Source organism: Loxodonta africana, chromosome 1, assembly GCF_030014295.1.
Source record: "Loxodonta africana isolate mLoxAfr1 chromosome 1, mLoxAfr1.hap2, whole genome shotgun sequence".
Classification (NCBI taxonomy): domain Eukaryota; kingdom Metazoa; phylum Chordata; class Mammalia; order Proboscidea; family Elephantidae; genus Loxodonta; species Loxodonta africana.
The window spans coordinates 169,510,937-169,531,071 of NC_087342.1; positions in this window are offsets into that span (position 1 = coordinate 169,510,937).

Sequence of the window (20,135 nt, forward strand, 5' to 3'; positions counted from 1 at the left end):
CCCTCTACTTTACCAAGCACGATGCCCTTCTCCAGGATAACATCTCCTGATAACATGTCCAAAGTACAAGAGACAAAGTCTTGCCATCCACTTCTAAGGAGCATTCTGGCTATACTTCTTTCAAGACAGATTTATTCATTCTTCTCGCAGTCCAAGGTATATTCGATATTCTTTGCCAACATCATAACTTAAAAGCACCAATTCTTCAGTCTTCCTTATTCATTTCTTAGCTTTTGCAGGCATAGGAAGCAATTAAAAATACTATGGCATGGGTCAGGCACACCTTAGTCCTCAAAGTGACATCTTTGCTTCTGAACACTTTAAAGAGGTCTTTTGCAGCGTATTTGTCCAATGCAAAATGTCGTTTTTTACCATAATATCAGCTCAAAAATACAAGTCAGGATCATTAATCTTTTAGTTAGCACATTACCATACTTGAGGAAGGACCTCGAGCTGTTAATAGGATATGCCACATACCCAGGGCCAGTGCAATACCCTAGATGCGCCACTGCAGCTATCCCAGCCCACCCAATGTCTACCTTCTCTATTTTGCCATTAAGCTCATGATCCAGGCAACATAATTTACCCTTTATGTCTCTTGGAATTCTCGCGTTTGTTAGTTTTCACTGTTCAACTAGATCAAAAACACTCCAAGAAAGAAATCAAAGTCATCCTTATTTTTCTTTCCCTCAGAAACTAATTAACTCAGTACTAAGCACAAGCAGAGGTTGTGGGCTCCCCAATGGGCAGGATTGGCTACTCCCTGGCATTCCTTTGAAGATTAGGCTGTGTTACTCTCTGCCCACCTATCTGGCCCAGAGCCTCTCTTGCCAAGGCCTGATTATGCTGAATCAGCCGTGAAGCTACCCTCTTGGGCACCAAAACCCTGAGGCTCAAAGAAAAGGACCTGTCCCCTTCACTCCAAACATGACTGAAAGCCATAATCTGTACCCACCTCAAAACTGATCAATTAGAGAAATTATTAATTACAGAAAGATTTTTTTAAGCACAGAGTTTCAGGGAACATTGACCAACTTCATCCCTTAACATTACCCTCCCCAAATACACAAATTTCTAAAGGAAAGAGGAGAGTCTAACATCTCTTCACTTTGATCTCTTCAACTTGGAATTTTCTTTCTTAAAAGATATTGCATTAATTAGCATAAGAAATTGAAAATCCATGAGAACGGTTGTACAACTTGAAGGACACAACCCATGTCACTAAACTGTACATGTCAAAATTGTTGAATTAGTATCTGTTTTTTCCGTGCTGCATGTTCGCAACAAGAACGAAATAAATTATCAAAAAAATTGAAAATTAAAAGCCCAGTTGTTGATATGTAATATGAGATTTCAACCCCACAACAACAACCAATATTTTGAAGCTTTTCAAAGGAAAGGTTTAAAGCACAAGACCAGTATGTTTTCTTTTTGGATGACTTACAGTGAGAGATTAGTAAGACACTCCAAGATGTGGTAAGAATAGACGATATCACCACACCTTGGGTGGGTAAAGCCACTTGGCACAGGCACCCTGTCTTGCCACACCCCTAAGGTGTGGCAAAACACCAGAGTATCACCACGCCCATCAAGTATGATGGTTCAGTGAAAACCAAACACTTGTGAAGGTGAAGGAGAGAAATCAATAGAGGTGCCTCAGGAAGTGATACTAGAAAATAACATTATGCTGACAAGATTTTTACTGTAAGTGAAAAAACAACTTTAAAGACCGTTTTTAACTTGGGGATGTTGGGCACAGTCACCAGGATTACCTGTGAATTCCACAGCCTTGTTTTATTGGTGGGTTAGGATTCATTTCCTCTCCGGTTAGTCTCTATTTATGACATTTCCTCAGTTACTTGATTGTCTAAACACTATACGAGTTTGGAGGCTGAGCTGAAAACTTAATTAGCATTATGCAAACTGTGGGCTTCTGGTATTTCTAGTAAGCTTAGGGAGCTGCCAAGCAATCCTGCCAAGTTTCCTTGAGCCTGGAAAAGCCTGCAAACGCTAATCCAAGAAAGCAGCTGGCTGGGACAACAAGAAGATACTAATTCTCTTAAGGGCAGAAAGGGAAACACTTTGAGACTGGCAAGGTGGACTTCCTTTTGTGAGGGAACAATTAGGCCCTAAGGATGTCAACTTTGGAAAAAGCTCTAGTTGGAATCAGACAGCGTTTAGAATAGTATGTTAGACCTTGTAGATACGGGTAAGCAAAAGCAAATCTTGGGCTGTGACAGAGCCCATCTCCTCCAAAACTGAAAAGCCAAACCTGTTGCCGTTGAGTCTATTACAACTCCTAGTGATCCTATAGGACAGAGTAGAACTGCCCCAAATAGTTTCCAAAGTTGCTATCTTTACAGAAGCAGGCTGCTACATCTTTCTTTTGCAGAGCGCTGTTAGGTTTTCACCGCCACCCTTTTGGCTAGCAGCAGGGCACTTTAACCACTGCGCCATCACAGCTCCTTCCACCTCCCCCAGACCAGAGTAAATACCTGCGGAGTTCAAAGACACCAAGCACAGTAGTCTATTTTCCTCAGTAAAATGGGAGGTTTGACTTATTTATAGTTTATATGAATGCACCTGACTTCCTTCTTTTTATTCTACATTATTACTTAGAAGGCTAACTAAATGTTATGAAGAATCTATTTCTACAACTCTTTTTAAGGATCACACATAATTGGTATTAACAATATTTTTTGGTGAAGAAAGAAATGGAAACACAAAGCAAATGTGTTGAGTGTTATGTATGTGCCAGGTTCTGTGTTAAAGCGTTTTTCTACCGTTATTTCACTTCCTTGAAGAAAGATATTTTCAGATAATTTTAGAATTGATACAAATTGGAAAATTATTAAACTTTAAAAGACTGAAGAAATAAGTAACAGAAGTAAAAATTTATCAGAAGGAAAAGTTCTTCCGCTCAAGCCTGGCCAGATAGAGAAGTCACCATTGTCTTGATTAGCAGGTAGGTAGGTGGTGGAACAAAGTAGTATCACAATCCAGTCTTCAAATGGCAGTTATCCAGATCTCTATATTCTCCCCCCATGAGCTACCACTGATGAGTTTCTCGTTAGAAGCAAAATGGAGGATCAGTTATTTTTGGTCTTCCTAAGGAGCTCATTCCTTGACTTCAATTTCCACCTAATTATCCTGTTCACTGGTTATCACTGCTTCTTCCAATCATTCGTTCATTCAACCGTTATTTAGTGGAAACCCTGTGTGCCAGGTGGAAACCCTGATGGCGTAGTGGCTAAGGTCAACCTTAGCTGCTAAATCAAAAGGTCAGCAGTTTGAATCTACCAGGTGCTCCTTGGAAACCCTATGGGGCAGTTCTGCTGTCCTATAAGGTTGCTATGAGTCGGAATCAATTCGATGGCATTTTTTTTTTTAAATGTGCCAGGTGTTGGGCTACATGTGCTGCAAACAGGGCACATACCCTTCCCTCAAGAAGTCTGCTGTCAAGCATCTTCTCCATAGGAAACAAGAGGTGGGAACGCTGGCCAGAGCTGGTGGTGCCTAGGGAACCTGGGCCAAGTTAGACAGGTTACACTCAGGGCTTTAACGTGTGGCGCCAGTGGTGATTCCTCTAATCCCGATCATGAACCAGACTATTAGATCTGGAGAACCGAAGACAGAAGTCAGGCAGTGGAGTCTGTAATGTGGAAGAAAAATCCAGTTAGAGACCAGATATGGAGGAAAATACATGAGAGCAGTCATTCCCGTTTGGGGCAGGGAAGGATGAGGAGGACTTGCTTCAACTGGGGCACAGATTTCTCCAGGGCAACTAACACCTACACTGAGAAGGGGCATAGAGTGTAGTCGAAAGATCATGGGTTGTGAAATGGAACCACAGTTTTAATCATGTAACCACTGCTTCCTCACATAACTGACTTCAGCTGCTTGAGCAGGTTCCTTTTTTTTTCTTATTAATTTTAAATTTTCTCTTTTTTATTGTTCTTCAGATGGTTTATAGAGCAAATGAGTTTTTCATTAAAAAATTAATACACACTGTTTTGTGACACTGGTTGCCCACACCACGAAATGTCAACACACCCCACTTACGACCTTGGGGTCCCAATTACCAGTTTTCTTGTCCCTCCTGCCTTCTCATCCTTGCCCCTGGGCTGGTGTATCCATCTAGTCTTGTTTTATTTTGTAGGGCTGTCTAATCTTTGACTGAACTGTAAACCTCAAGAGTGACTTCAGTACTGAGTTAAAAGGGTGCCAGGGGGGCCATACTCTCAGGGTTTCTCCAGTCTCTCTCAGACCAGTAAGTCTGCTCTTTCTTGGGGAGTTTGAATTTTGTTCTACAGTTTTCTCCAGCTCTGTCCAGGACCCTCTATTGTGACCCGTGTCAGAGCAGTCAGTGGCAGTAGCTGGGCACCATCTAGTTGTGCTAGACTCAGTCTGGTGGAGACTGTGGTAATTGTGGTCCATTAGCCCTTTGGACTAATCTTTCCCTTGTGTCTGGTTTTCATCACTGTCCCTCACTCTAGACAGGGTGGGACCAGCGGAGTACCTTAGGTGGCTGCTCACAAGCTTTTAAGACCCCAGACACTACTCACTAAAGTAGGACGTAGAACATTTTGTTTATAAACTATGTTATGCCAATTGAGGAAGATGTCCCCCAAGACCATGGTCCCCAACCCTCAGCCTAGTAATTCAGTCCCTCAGGGAGTTTGGATGTGTCTATGAAGCTTCTATGACCTTGCCTTGGTCAAGCTGTGCTAACTTCTCCAGTATCGTGTACTCCCTTACCCTTCACCAAAGTTACCACTTATCTGTTGTCTAGTTAGTGTTTTTCCCTCCCTTCCACTCTTTCGCTAGTAACCATCAAAGATTGTTTCTTTCTGTGTAAACTTTTTCATGAGTTTTTACGATAGTGGTCTCATACAGTATTTATCCTTCTGTGATTGACTTATTTCACTCAGCATAATGCCATCTAGATTCAACCATGTTGTAAGACGTTTTGCAGATTCATCATTGTTCTTTATTGTTGCATGGTATTCCATTGTGTGTATGTACCATAGTTTGTTTATCCATCCATCTCTGTGAGCACATTTCTTATATATATAATAGGAATAGTGTTTCCGTTGTGAGGACTAAATGAGATGATCTATGGAAAATTCCTGATACATTCTAGACATCCAATAAGCAGTAGTTATTTTCCATTACTATTAAGTGTAGTAGGATAAGTCTTAGAATTGAAAAAAACACCAAAAAGACATCTTCAAGTCTTCCCTGAAGAAGTCCAGGTGAGGTGTCACTGGTGCAGAGCCTAGAAAAATGAAGGGTACTCCCCATATGGTCATAGAGGGAAGGGAGAAGAAACCACATAGATGAAGCATGTCTAGGCCTAAGTGTGGCTGGAGCCCAGAGGACAGAGTGCATGAAAGAGAACGGTGAGAGAAGAGTCTGGCAGCATAGAGAGAGACCAGGTTATGAGGAGGTCCACGCCATGCACAGGAGCTACATCTTCCTTGACCAGACGATTGTCAAGAATTTTAAGCTAGAGCCCATCAGAATTGGTTAAAAATAGCTAACACTTATTCAGCCAATACTTAATTAGAACTTCCTAAATCCCAGGTAGATTTTAAGCATTTTGCATATATTAACGCATTTAATCCTCACATAACCCTCTGAGCTTGTTACTAGGGAAACTGAGACACACACAAAAGTTAGTGAACTGACCCAAAGACATGTATAGTAAAAGACCTTCAATGTGTATTTCAATGAATAAGGCCACCAGTGTATATAAATGTATAAGAAAGTTTGGAGAAAAGACAGATTAGATACGAGAAGGGATTAGAAACGTGTTAGGAGGGAACATACAGATGAGACATGAAGGTACCGGAACTAAGGCAGAGCGGAGGAGAGAAGAGAGGACACGCTTAAGTGGAAAATCCAGAATCCATGGAACCTAGTGGTCAGTTGGATGTGTAGACATGCTATTCCTTTAGGAACAATTCTTTTATGAATTCCCTTGGTCAGTTTTCCTCTTTAAAAACTGTTTCTATAATATTGTCCTTTTCAGGAGGATGGCTTTGCAGAATGACAGCTTGCGCTTTTACCGATACCCATTCATTCATCCCTAACCCTCAAATCTAGACACTCATTAGGACTTCAAAAAAAAATCCAACCTAGTGTTTTAGTTTTCACCTTGAAATGGAGTATCTAATCTTCACTTAACAGTAGACATGTTGTTTCTGTCTTCTCAGAGTTTCACTTTGATGTGTCAAAGGAAATGTCATGAACTGTAGGGGAGAGTCATCACTGTGTTAATTCAGGATAAACAGCAGGTGTGGCTGGGGCTTTAAGAGGGATGCCAGTTCACCTATTCCATTTTTAGGGCTAAAACAATGAATATTTCAAATGCTTTCATTTTCAGAAGTCAAATACAGGTTCCAAAGGTGTCTGTGAATAGAACCCCAACACTTCGGAGTGAAGCTGTGTCAGAGAGAGATGCCTCTCGATGCCCTGATGATCACGATTAGGAAGCCAAACCAACACATTTTTCTTTGCATTGCTTAGATGAAGCAGGTGGGAGGCAGATGTACTGTCTGCACACCTGGGTAGGTTGAAGACAATTCTTTAGTTTAAACATTAAGCAATGACCTTCCCTTTTAAAGAACCTTATAAATTACTGTATTTTATGCAAATAACGCACACCTTCTACATTTGTTTGCCAAACATACCCTCTGCCCGCTAGGTATTTTTGTAAGTGTGCTATGCTAATTTTTGACATCAACATGTAAAAAAAAATTGGCACAGCAGTGCTTATGAAAATACCTTGCAGTGGGAGGGCACGGTTGGCAAACAAATGTAAGTTGGCAAACAAATGTGGAAAACCAAAACCAAACCAAACCCACTGCCGTCGAGTCGATTCCAACTCATAGCGACCCTGTAAGACAGAGTAGAACTGTCCCGTAGAGTTTCCAAGGAGTGCCTGGCAGATTCAAACTGCTGACCTTTTTGGATAACAGCCATAACACTTAACCACTATGCCACCAGGGTTTCCAACAAATGTGGAAAGCAAGTGTTATTTGTGCAAAATACAGTAAATTGTGTCCTAGGCACAAGTAAACAGATGACCTACAACAGCCTAATGCAGGAACAAGAAAGAGATAATAACAATAACCCCTTACACTTGTATTGCTTCTCTATCCTTCACACAGTGGTCTCACTGAAATGATGGTGTGCATATTCTGGTCACCATTTAAAAGCTAAGGAGCCCGGGGCTTATAGAGATGTCTCGCTCCTGGTGATAGCAGGATGGAGGCAGAGCTGGGGCAGGTCTGCTGACTCTAAGCCTAGTGCTTTTGCTACCACACCATGACCAAGTAGACTGCGATAGCCTTGGTTCTTTTAACAACAGAATCCTCTTTCTGGCAACAGAAACTTCTCATTCCTGTACGGATCCCACTCCCCTCCTTAGGAATGGACATGTGACCTAGGCCCATGAGAGCAGGTCTCCTCATTTGGTCAAAGGATAAATGACTGATCCAAACTCAGTCAATATTAGTTCTCCCCCGTCTTTTCTCTTGGAGAAAGATGCTTGTTTTCTGCTGATGCCATGAGGCTGATAGGCTGGGAGTCTTTAGCAGCCTCTGGTCATCATACTCACCCAGAAATAATCATATTTGAGCCCCTGAATCCAGCCGTATCAGAAACTAGTCCTACCCTTAGACTGTTCAGTTACATTAGCTAATAAATTATTTTTATTGCTTAAATTCACTTGAGTGTTTGGTTTGGTTTTATTTTATTTTTTCCTTTTAATTTTGATCACTTTCAATGAGAGTTCTGGCCAACACATACCCCAGAGAAATGACAAACTTCTGTACGAACGGCTCAGGCAAGGCCTCCTGAACACGCTATCCAGTGCTACTCTCCCACTTTCTACTCTCAGGCCCCACCCTCACCCATGATGTGAGTTCCTACAATCTGGGGTTCTATCCTTTCTGTAACCAGCACATGGTTTCTTTCTCTCTCTGTGTTGTAGTCTCAAAAACAAATACTTGCTAGTCATGATGGTTGCACAACATAGTGAAAATGTAACTAATGTTACTGAATTGTATGCTTAAAATAGCAAATGTTTTGTTATATATATTTTAACCAAAACCAGACTCATTGCCATAGAGCCAATTCCAACTCAGAGTGACCCCACGTGTTACAGAGTAGAACTGCTCCCTAGGGTTTTCTCGGCTGAGATCTTTATGGCAGCAGATCGCCATGCTTTTCTTCCATAGTGCTGCTACGTGAGCTTGAACGACGAGTCTTTATTTAGGTTAGTAGTGGAGTGCAAACCCCACAATAAAAAACCAACCAAACAAAAAAAACATGCTTCGGATCAAGTCCATGCCTGGGGTATGTGTTCCTGGGAGCCCCTTATCTCCCAGAGAGGGAAGGAAAGTATAGGGTGGGCTGTGGTGGGCTGGCACGGAAATATTCATGGAAACAGAGGGAAAGGACAGCTTCTGTACATCTTACTGTTTTGCACTCTTTCCGGTAGACTTTCAGGCACCGCATCAAAAATGTAGAATCTTTTGCAAAATCTCCATGAGGCCAGGAAGGACCATGAGCATTTGCCTGTGGAAGCCTTCAGCCCAGCACCTCGCCTGCGTGTCATGTGGGAAGGTTACCCAGGAAAGACTATGACAAACTCCGTGCCCCTCCATGTCTCTTTCAAAGCTAAACAGAGACAACGATGAAGCCTAAATGTGTTTTGCTTTTTCCTGTTTCTGCCAAATATACACAGTTTCCAAAGAATTGCTTTGTGTAAATACAATAACAAAACCTAATAGGCACATAACAAAGTTGAAAGGAAACCAAGCCCTGTTTCACTACTGCAGCTTACAAATTGCTTCTTTGGCAATGATCAATTCTGAAAAAACCATAGCTATTTTGGGACATGAATTCCAGTCCCCACCCCAAAAAAAGTATCTGTGACTTCTTTAAATAACAGCATTTACGAGGCTTAAGCCCATCCAAAGAAAAGCAAAAGCTGCCTCCTCGCCCCTCAAGGACACATACACCACTCCCACAGTCTTGTAGAGCGTGTGTGCACTTTGACTTGCATGCTCTGACCTTCAGAGCATTTCTGGCATATTGTTGTTTGTTTTACTCAGGATTAGCAGAAAATTTCTGTGGGTGTTTTACGTCACTGCAGTAGGAAGCACTGAAAAGCTGTACCCGCCTGGTTGATATTTCTGGAAAGAGAACTCTAAATTATTAGAGGAAGGAGGTGGGGTGGCAAGGAAAGCAAAGAATGAGTAAGACTCAAGAAAGCCCCATCAGGAAAGTCCCACTTGGAAAACCGAATTGATGGCAAATGGGATTTTTTTGCACGAAGCAGCACTCAGCTCTGCTTGGCGCGGAAATATAAGTTCTCATTGTCTCAGAGGGGATTGAAAAAAAGTGTGGATCTCTTTTCAGGGCCGAACCAATTTGTGGAACTGAACTTTGGCAAACAACAGTGAGAGTTATTACAAAGCAGTAGAATTTCCCTTTCTATAAGCTACAGATTTGTATATAATTGCTTGGAGGGGGCTGTAGAGTTTAGTCTGGAAACATTTGGTATGAAGTTTGAGATTTTTCAGATACTCCGAAGAAGTGCAGCAGTCACGGAAATCATGTCTAGCCCACATGTTTTTCTTTCTTTCTTTCTTTTTTTATTTTAAGACATAAGAAAAACACTAATGCCGCAATCGAAGACTGGGCAAAGGATGTGAATATACAGGTTGCAGAAGAAGCACAAATGACAACACTCAAAAAAGAAAAAACAAAAAAAAAAATCAACCTCATTTATAATCAAAGAGATGTGATATAAAACAACAAGATTCTATTTTAAATCTATTAAATTAGTAAAAGAATTTTTATGGGATAAATTACTCTTTGGACAGAGCATGAGCAGACAGGCACACTTGTATACTGCTTCAATTAATACTACCATTATGGAAAGTAATTTGCCAATATTTACTTGAAAAGGCGTGCCCTTTGTCCCCCATAAGCCACTTGTAGGAATTTGCCATAAGGAATGTTATGAGAGACATACAAATATTTACATTCACAGTACCAAAAAAAAAAAAAAGCAAACCCGTACTGTCGAGTGTTTTCCTACTCACAGTGACCCACTAGGACAGAGTAGAACTGCCCCATAGGGTTTCCAAGGAGCAGCTGGTGGATTTAAGCTGCCAGACTTTTGGTTAGCAGCTGGGCTTTTAACCTCTGTGCCACCAGGGCTCCACGTTCATAGTTGTTTTGTTGTAAGGTGCCATCAAGTCAGTTCTGACTCACAGCACTGTTTAAATGTTGAAAAATGGACAAAACTCAAGTGTCTAACAATAGGACAATAGTTTAATTAAAGCTTACTCACAAATTAATAAAGTTAATTAAAACTTACAAAATTAGATATTACAAAAATGCTAAAAATCCTTTTTTCAAAAAATGTTTAAGGTCATGGAAAAATGCTCAAGATGAAAGATTAAGAAGAAAAACCAAATTCTAAAATTGTATTTAAAATAAGACCTTACATATCACGTGTATAAAATATAAATATACGTACATGCATGTATTATATGAAGGCTTTCTGGTAGCACAGTGGTTAAGTGCTCAGCTGCTAACTGAAAGGTTGGCGGTTTGAACACATCAGCCACTCTGCAGGAGAAAGATGTTGCAGTCTGCTTCCTTAAAGATTATGGCCTAGGAAACCCCATGGGGCATTTCAACTCAGTCCTATAGGGTCTCTATGAGTCAGAATCGACCCGACAGCAGGGGTTTGGTTTGGGTTGGGTTATATATTATATATAGTACATATAGTATATCAGGCCCCTGGGTGGCACAAATAGGTAAGAGCTTGACTACTAGTCAAAAGGTTAGTGGTTCAAACCCATCCAGAGGTGCCTTGGGAGACAGGCCTGGAGATCTGCTTCCAAAAGGTTACAGCCTTGAAAACCTTGTGGAACAGTTCTGCTCTGCGTGCTTGGGGCCACATGGGGTACATCGGGCGTAGGAAACCTTAAAAAAAAAAAAAGGGAAAGAATGTACACCTTAGGTGCCATAAGCAATATTTCTAAGATCATCAAATAGCCAGACAGGCAGATACAATTGGGAATCATTTACTTTTTATGCTTAATTCTTGCATGTATTTTTACAAAACAAGATAGAGGTGTGGTGTGAAGTGCTAACAGGAGTATTGGACTCAGAATACACACACATACACATATATAACGCATTCGTGAAAAAAGATTTTCACCTCCATAATAATAAGACATAGGAAAAGCAGGTAAGTTACAGATAATTGAAAAGAAACTTAGAAACCATTTCAACTTAGAGGAAAGTGAAAGTTCATACAACCAGAAACATGGAGTATACAACTTTGAGCACTATATTTAACTCTGAGTCTCTTAGAAGTCAAGCCAAATGTGGAAACGTAACGAGTTAAAAGTTCTAATTATCTGATGAAAGGAAGCACACAAGTTTATCTGGAAAGGTAGATTTCTTTTTCTAACAGGATTCTTGTAGAAATTTGCCACATGCGCCTTTATAAGGGAGTCCCAGGGTGGTGTAAAGGGATAACGTGCTCAGCTGCTAACCGAAAGACTAGAGGTTTGAGTTCACCCAGGGGCACCTTGGAAGAAATGCTTGGTGATTTACTTCCGAAAAATCAGCCATTGAAAACTCTATGGAGCACAGTTCTACTCAGACACACAAGGGATTTCCATAAGTCAGAGTCAACTCAACGGCAGCTAGTATCTTTATACATGAAAAGTTGCACAGCAAAATGGACATTAGTCTTTGATAGAAGTCAAGGACATCATGTTAACACAAAGATCAGTGGCTCTTTCTGTAGGTGTCGTCTAATGTAGCCTCTATATGTTACCTTCTGAAGAGCTTGATGCAGGAATAAAACAAAGAATCCAGAGCAGCAGCAGCCAACTAGCTGCCATGGGCTGAATTGGGTACAAAAGGTGTTTCATAAAATTTTAATTTATCACTAACATTCAAATCAGATTTTACATGAAAGTTCAGCTTTTGATTTTTTTTTCTAAAGGCTGCAATATTTGGCAAATAGAAATCTTTTCCCTTCAATAGCCATTGCTGGCCTTGAGTAGCCACTGACCTTTGATGGGGGGTCATTTGTGCATCATGGTCTCAGACAGAGGCTTCCTTTATTTGCCACACCATCCTAGCCACTGGAGACTGGATCTAGATTAGTGAATAGATAGCCTGTCCTTTGGATTATGTCACTCAAGTATAAATTGCTTCATTTTGTCTAAAGCTAGATCACAGTCGGTTTAAGATAGAACACTCATATGGCTCGTTAAAAGGCAACATAATTGATTCCATGAATCAGGAAAAGTTCATGAAATAGCATACTTGGAGCTGTGATCCAATACAGCTGAGTATCAATGAAGCGATTGTCTTAAGTAAGTCATGTGTTTAAATCTAGGGGCTTTGGAATTCCCAGTTCCTTTCAAGACCAAGGTGCTTGGCACACAATCAAGCAAGCACTGCCCCCCACCCTGCACATTATTACTTCTCTTCCTTTCTTCTGCCTTACTATTTTGACTGTTCCCAGCACTGCCATGAGGCATTTGTCTGAGTTTTCCCAGTAGAATTTATATGGTCACATATGCACGTTCTCACCAGATTTACCACCCTATCCCATACACAAACATTGTGATTCATGCTATAAATTTATGAAAAGATAGATGGAAGTTCAGAATTCAACTTATGACACAGAAATGAAAGAGGATGAGGATAACTAATCCGTACAGAGACTAGGCCATAAAAAATACCATTGATCTTCTTAGTCAATGTTATACCCAACAGAGTAGGATGGTTTCCAACACAGGGAATAAGAAGATATTTGCCTACTGGATCATCTTTGGTTTTCAAGAAAACCGATAAAATTCTCTTTAGTTAAGTAATCTGTGGCAGGCCCTGTTAGTTGCATTCTCAACAAACATCCCCTCTTTTTTTTCTTGCTCATGGGTTTGTGAGTCAGGAATTTGGGAAGGGCTAGCCTGAGAAAATCTTGCTTGGGGTCTCTCATGCAGTTGTAGACAGATGTTCACTGGCTGGGACTGCTGTCACCTGAAGGTTGGATGTCCAATGGCTCATTCACATGGCTGGAGTTGATGTTGGCTATGGATGGGGTCTCAGCTGGGGCTGACTATTGCAGAACCTATAAATGGCCTTTCCAGCATGATGGTCCCAGGAGAGTCTGACTTCTTTCATGGCAGCTATCTTTCCCAGAGTGAGCATCCCAAAAGAACGAGGCAGAAGCTGCATGGCCTTTTATAGCCATGTATCAGAAGCCACACAGCATCACTTCCACCGTACTCTATTGGTTGAAACAGTCCATGCACACCCTGAGTTAAAGAGATGGAACATAAGCCTCGCCTCTCAAAGAGAGGCATATCAAAGAATTAACAGACAAGTTGTAAATCTCCTACAAATTGCAAAGCATCAAAATGTTGTTAGAATACTCTTCAAAGATAGCTTGCAAGGTACATGCTGTCCAAGTCAGATGTTCTTTTCAGTACAAAAAGAATCCATTTAGAATTTGCCAATTTTAAGAGGGACTGTGGGGTAAAGGAAACCCTGGTGGTGTAGTTCGAATCCACCAGGCATTCCTTGGAAACCATATGAGGCAGTTCTACTCTGTCCTATAGGGTCGCTATGAGTCAAAACCGACTTTATGGCAATGGGTTTGGGGTTTTTTTTGGGTGGGGTGGAGGGGTTTATGGGGTGAAAGCCTTCATTACTTGCCACCTCATTTAATCAGTAATTTTTTTATTACCCATAGAGGGGGCTGCACTGGGTTCTTCTCAGGCTGGCACAGGTTTCGCTGCTCCTGAGTCTTATACTCTCTTGCTTTTGTCCTCACTCTCAGTCTCTGTCTCCCTCTGTCCATCTCTCCCTTTCCAGTTTTCACCTTGACTGGCTTTTCTGCTCCACCTGCACACAACTGAGGTGTGGTTGCCCCACCACCGCCCCGATATCACCCTTCTGAGATTAAAGACATTCTCTGGGTCTCAGTTTCAAATTCTGAGATCTAAGAACCTTATTAATCCAGAAGGAAAGAAAAAATATACTGCTTAGCCAGGCCTGTTAGAGCAGAACCTGTGAGAAAGGGCATGGAAATTTAGGAAAGTTGTCTATTGAGGAGCCCTGGTGGTACAGTGGTTAAGCGATTGGCTGCTAACCAAAAGGTCAGTGGGTTGAACCCACCAGCTGCTCCACAAAAGAAAGACATGGCAGCCTGCATCCAATACAGCTTTGAAAACCCTATGGGGGCAGTTCTACTCTGCTCTATAGGGTCAATATAGGGTGGCTATGAATTCAAATTTGACTCAACGGCTACAGGTTTGGTTTGTTTTTGGTATCCATTATATTTGATAAGCAGAAAAACAATTAATCAATATACAGAAATTAGATTCTGGTAACACAAAGGAGATAGTGATGGTTCAATGGCAGCATTCTTGGCTTCCATGTGGGAGACCTGGGTTCATTGCTTACTCAATGCACTTCAGGCACAGCCACCGCCCATCTGTTGGTGGAGGCTTGCCTATTGCTATGATGTTGAACATGTTTCATTGGAGCTTCCAGAATAAGATGGACTAGGAAGAAAGACCCGGTAATCTACTTCTGAAAAACAGCCAGTGAAAATCCTGTGGATCACAATAGTAAGATTGAGAAGATGGTGGACTATTAGGCAGTATTTCGTTCCATTTTTAGTGGGGCTGCCATGAGTCCAGCCAACTCAGCGGTAGCTAACAGCAAAAATAACAGTAGCACAGAAGAGCTCTCCCAGAATCAGCATCCCTTTCACTGGCTTTAGGTTACCTTCAGCAAAAAAAAATTGATTTGCAGTCTACTCCGCCCTTTACTCTCTGCATCCACAGCATTTGCTGATGGTTTCCACAGGCAGCTTCGTTTACTTGCAAAGTGACCTAAGCTGATATAAGCTCCCAGTTCCCACCAGGACACACTTCTAATCATGTAAAACTAATATCAAATCTTACTTACTCCAAAAAAGTATTTGCAAACAAATGATCAGATTGATGGCCAGACTCAGATATTCTTGAGCCTAAGGCAGAATCCTATCACTGACAACATTGTATTTCAGAATATATCTTACAGTATTTTTTGTTTTTTGACTATGAGTGCTATACCATTTCTCTTGAATTGGTCATTACCAGCATAATAGACCACATCATTGTCTGATTCAAAATAGCCACTACTAGTCCATTTTAGCTCACTAATCCCGAGGATATCAATCTTCAAGTGTTCTATTTCATTTTTGACAATTTTCAAGACCTACTCTGAAGTACAACACTGTCAGTGATAGGATAATTGCCATATACCTCTAAGGAAGAACAGTTAATATGACTATTCAAGTTTACACACCAACCACTAAGGCCAAAAGAGAAGAAAGTGAACATTTTTACTTACTTTTGCAGTCTGAAATTGACCAAACATGCCATCAAGATGCATTGATAATTACTGGTGATTGGAATGCAAAAGTTGGAAACAAAGAAGAGCGATAAGTCTTTGGAAAATATGGCCTTGCTTTAGCATCTTTCAATAAATGATGCCAGAAATCACATGATAGAATTTTGTGAGACCAATGACTTATTCATTAAAAATACCTTTTTTCAACAGTATAAATGATGGTTATAAACATGGACCTTGCCAGATGGAATACACATGAATCAAATCAACAACATCTGTGGAAAGAGACAATGGAGAAGCTCAATATCATCACTCAGACCAAGACCAGGGCCAACTTTGGAACAGATCATCAATTGCTCTTATGCAAGTTCAAGTTGAAGCTGAGAAAATTAAAACAAGTCAACGAAAGCCACAGTATGACCTTGAGTATATCCCACCTGAGTTTAGAGACCATCTCAAAAAGAGATTTGGCACAGTGAATACTAATGCCCGAAGACCAGATGAGTTACGGGATAACATAAAGGTATCATACATGAAGAAAGTAAAAGGGTCATTAAAAAGACAGGAAAGGAAGAAAAGACCAAAATGGATGTCAAAAGAGACTCTGAAACTTGCTCTTGAACACAGAGTAGCTAAAGCAAACAGAAGAAATGATCCCATAAAAGAGCTGAACAGAAGATTTCAAAGGGCAGCTCAAGAAGACAAAGTATTATAATGAAATGTGCAAAGACCTGGAGTTAGAAAAACAAAAGAGAAAAACAAGCTTAGCATTTCTCAAGCTAAAAGAACTGAAGAAAAAAATTCAAGCCCCAAGTTGCAATATTGAAGGACTCTATTGGCAAAATAGTGAATGACACAGGAATTATCAAAAGAATATGGAAGGAATATACAGAGTCACTGTACCAAAAAGAACTGGCCAATGTTTAAGCACTTCAGGAGGTAGCATATGATCAAGGACCAATGCTATTGAAGGAAAAAATCCAAGTTGCACTGAAAAAAAAAAAGGCATTGGCAAAAAACAAGGCTCCAGAAATTGACAGAATTGAGATGATTCAACAAACAGATGCAACACTAGGAGTGCTCAGTAGACTATGCCAAGAAATTTTGAAGACAGCTACCTGGCCAACCAGCTGGAAAAGATCCATATTTGTACCCATTCCAAAGAAAGGTGATCTAATGGAATGTGGAAATTGATTGTCGAACGACATCATTAATATCACATGTAAGTAAAATTTTGCCAAAGAAAATTCAAAAATGGTTGCAGCAGTACATTGACAGGGAACTGCCAGAAATTCAAGGCAGATTCAAAAGAGGACATGGAATAAGAGATATCATTCCTGATGTCAGATGAATCTTGGCCAAAAGCAGAAAACACCAAAAAGATGTTTACCTGTGTTTTATTAACTATGCAAAGACATTCGACTGTGTTAATCATAACAAATTATGGATAACATTGAGAAAAATGGGAATCTCAGAACACTTAATTTTCCTCATCTGAACCTGTACATACACCAAGAAGCAGAGTTTAGAACATTCTTTTAAAATCAGAAAAGGTATGTGTCAGAGCTGTATCCTTTCACCATACTTACTCAATCTGTATGCTGAGCAAATAATCTGAGAAGATGGACTATATGAGAATGAATGCAGTGCCAGGATTGGCGGAAGACTCATTAACAACCTGCAGTGTGCACATGACACAACCTTGCTTGCTGAAAGTGAAGAGGACTTGAAATACTGATGAAGATTAAAGACTGCAGACAGCACTCGGTATAATTGCCATCTCAACACTAAGAAAAGAAAAATTCTCACAACTAGACTAATAAGCCACATCATGAAAATGGAGAAAAGACTGAAGTTATCAAGGATTTCATTTCATTTGTATCCACAATCAACACCCATGGGAGAAGCAGTCAAGAAATCAAATGACATGTTGCATTGGACAAATCTGCTGCAAAAGACTTCTTTAAAGTGTTAAAAAGCAAGGATTCTACTTTGAGGATTAAGGTGCGCCTACTCCAAGCTGTGGAAACCCTGGTGGGGTAGTGGTTAAGAGCTACGACTGGTAACCAAAAGGTCAGCCATTCGAATCCACCAGGTGCTCCTGAAACCCTATGGGACAGTTCTACTCTGTCCTAAAGGGTCACTATGAGTTGGAATCGACTCAACAGCAACAGGTTTGGTTTTTAACCCAAGCTGTAGTATTTTCAATTGTCTCATATGCATGTGAAAGCTGGACAGTGAATAAAGAAAATGGAAGAAGAATTGATGCATTTGAATTATGGTGTTGGTGAAGGATATTGAATATCTTATGAAGTACCAGAAGAATGAACAAATCTGTCTTGGACGAAGTACAGCTAAATGGTCCTTAGAAGCGAGTATGGCAAGACTTAATCTCACTTTGAACATGTTTTCAGGAGGCACCAGTCCCTTTAGAAGGACATCATGCTTGGTAAGGTAGGAGGCCAGCAAAAAAGAGGAAGACCCTCAAAGAGATGGATTGACAAAGTGCCTGCAACAATGGGTTCAAACATGGCAATGATTGTGTGTATGGCACAGGACCAGGCAACATTTTGTTCAATTATATATAGGCGTGCTATGAGTTGGAACTGACTCTACGCCACCTAATAACAACAACAACAGCAAAGCAGAATCATAAAGTCCCTGGATGGCACAAAAGTTAAAGCACTCAACTACTAGGTGAAAGGTTGGTGGGTCAAACCCACCAAGAGGCGTCTTGGAAAATAGGCCTGATAATCTGCTTTCGAGGGGTCACAGCCCTGAAAGCCCTATGGAACAGCTCTACTCTGCACACATTGGGTCCCCAAGAGCCAGAATTGACTTGACAGCAACTAACAATAACAATGAGGCAGAATCATGCTACTTAGGGCCCACCCTCCTAATGCCCACTCTTCCACTATTGGCTACTTAAAATTGCAGGGTGTCTTATGGCAAAGTCTCCATTTGCCTTTTCCTTGTATGTTTGGGTTTCTTATTAAAGAGCAATATAGAGGGTGAAAACGAATCTAGTCTTGTCTAACTTACACATTTCTAGCATCACACTGCCCCAGGCAAGTGTAGCTAGGTCACTTAGTCATGGAAGCTCTCAGAATTTAGTAGCTTGGTATTATGTATATCACTATATAGGTGCTTAATAAATACTCAAATGAATCCTTTACTGCCTTCCCCAAATAAAAAATGCTGATGCTCTTTGTCCCAAACAGCTGCCATATACTATACCCTGATGTAGGTCATCTTCAGTTATAAAGGAAAAGAATGCTACAGAAGCAGCAGCTGTACCCAAGGTAAGGGCATACATGCTTTTTGATGAGATGGGGGAAGGGTGCTAATTACTATGAATAAGAACTTGCAGATCGTCTGTGATTGCCTTCTTCCTGATGAAGGGAGGAAGGGGCCACACAAGAATGCTGGGAAATTTTAAGAAGTGAGCTATAGTAACTTTAGAATCTCAAAGCATCTAGTACACATCTCAGGCCCATTCAGCTTCTAATAAAGTTCGTAAACAGACGACCAAACTAAAAATCAAACCTGTTGCTGTCAAGTAGATTCTGACTCATAGAAACCCTATAGAACAGAGTAGAACTGCCCCATAGAGTTTCCAAGGGCCACCTGGTGGATTTGAACTGCCAACCTTTTGGTTAGTGGGCATAGCACGTAACCACTATACCACCAGTGTTGCCAAACAGACAGCAGTGTCAAATATTAGAAGAAACTAGAAAACTATACTACTTTTATAAATTTTTAACAACATGGGGATTTTATATTCTACCAATCTGCAGATTATCAATGGCCAAGCCTCAAGTTAAAAAGAAAAATAGTGTCATATTCAAAACAAGACCCAGCCAATTATCGTAATTGCTGTCAATACCTTGTACACCTGTAAAAAATTGAATGGGCAAAAGTTGTGTGATAGATAAGTTTACAACAATGACAAAAAAAAAAAGAGTATCTGCTGAGGCTATTTATGTACAACCAAACATCTTATGGGATTTGGTTCCTTGGTTTGAGGGTTTAGGATCATGGTTTCATGGGACATTCCAGCTAATCGGCCTAAAAACATGTTTAGTGGTTCTGCTCTAGTGCCCAGGATCTTAAAAGCTAGCAAGTGGCGATCCAAGACACAACTATTTGTCTCTAGTCACCTGGAGCAACAGAGGAAAAAGGAGAGTCAAGAATAGGAGGAGAATATGTAATGTGGCTAATTGCCTCTATGAACAACTAACTACCTCTTTTGCCATGAGACTAGAAGAGCTGGATGGTGCCTGACTACCATTACTGAACATTTTGACCAAAGATTCAATAGAAGAATACTGATCAAAAGGGGGAAAATGAAGAACAGAATTTCAAATTTTCATGGACTACAGACTTTCTGGAGTCATGGAGGGTAGATGAACCCCTGAAACCATTGCCCTGAGATAATCTTTAAACTTTAAACCAAAAATAACGCCTGAAATCATCTTAAAAGCAAACAGTAGTTTAGATTTACAAAAAAAAAAAAAACGATTCAACTAACAGAAGAGGTTAAGTTCTAAGGATCGGCTACTTTGCAGGGTTGACAGCAATGCTTCATGTGAAGTGGGGTTATCCCTGTAAATCTCTTTTCCATATCCAGATCTCTTTCCATATCTGGTGAACCAAAGGAACACCTGATCCTCACT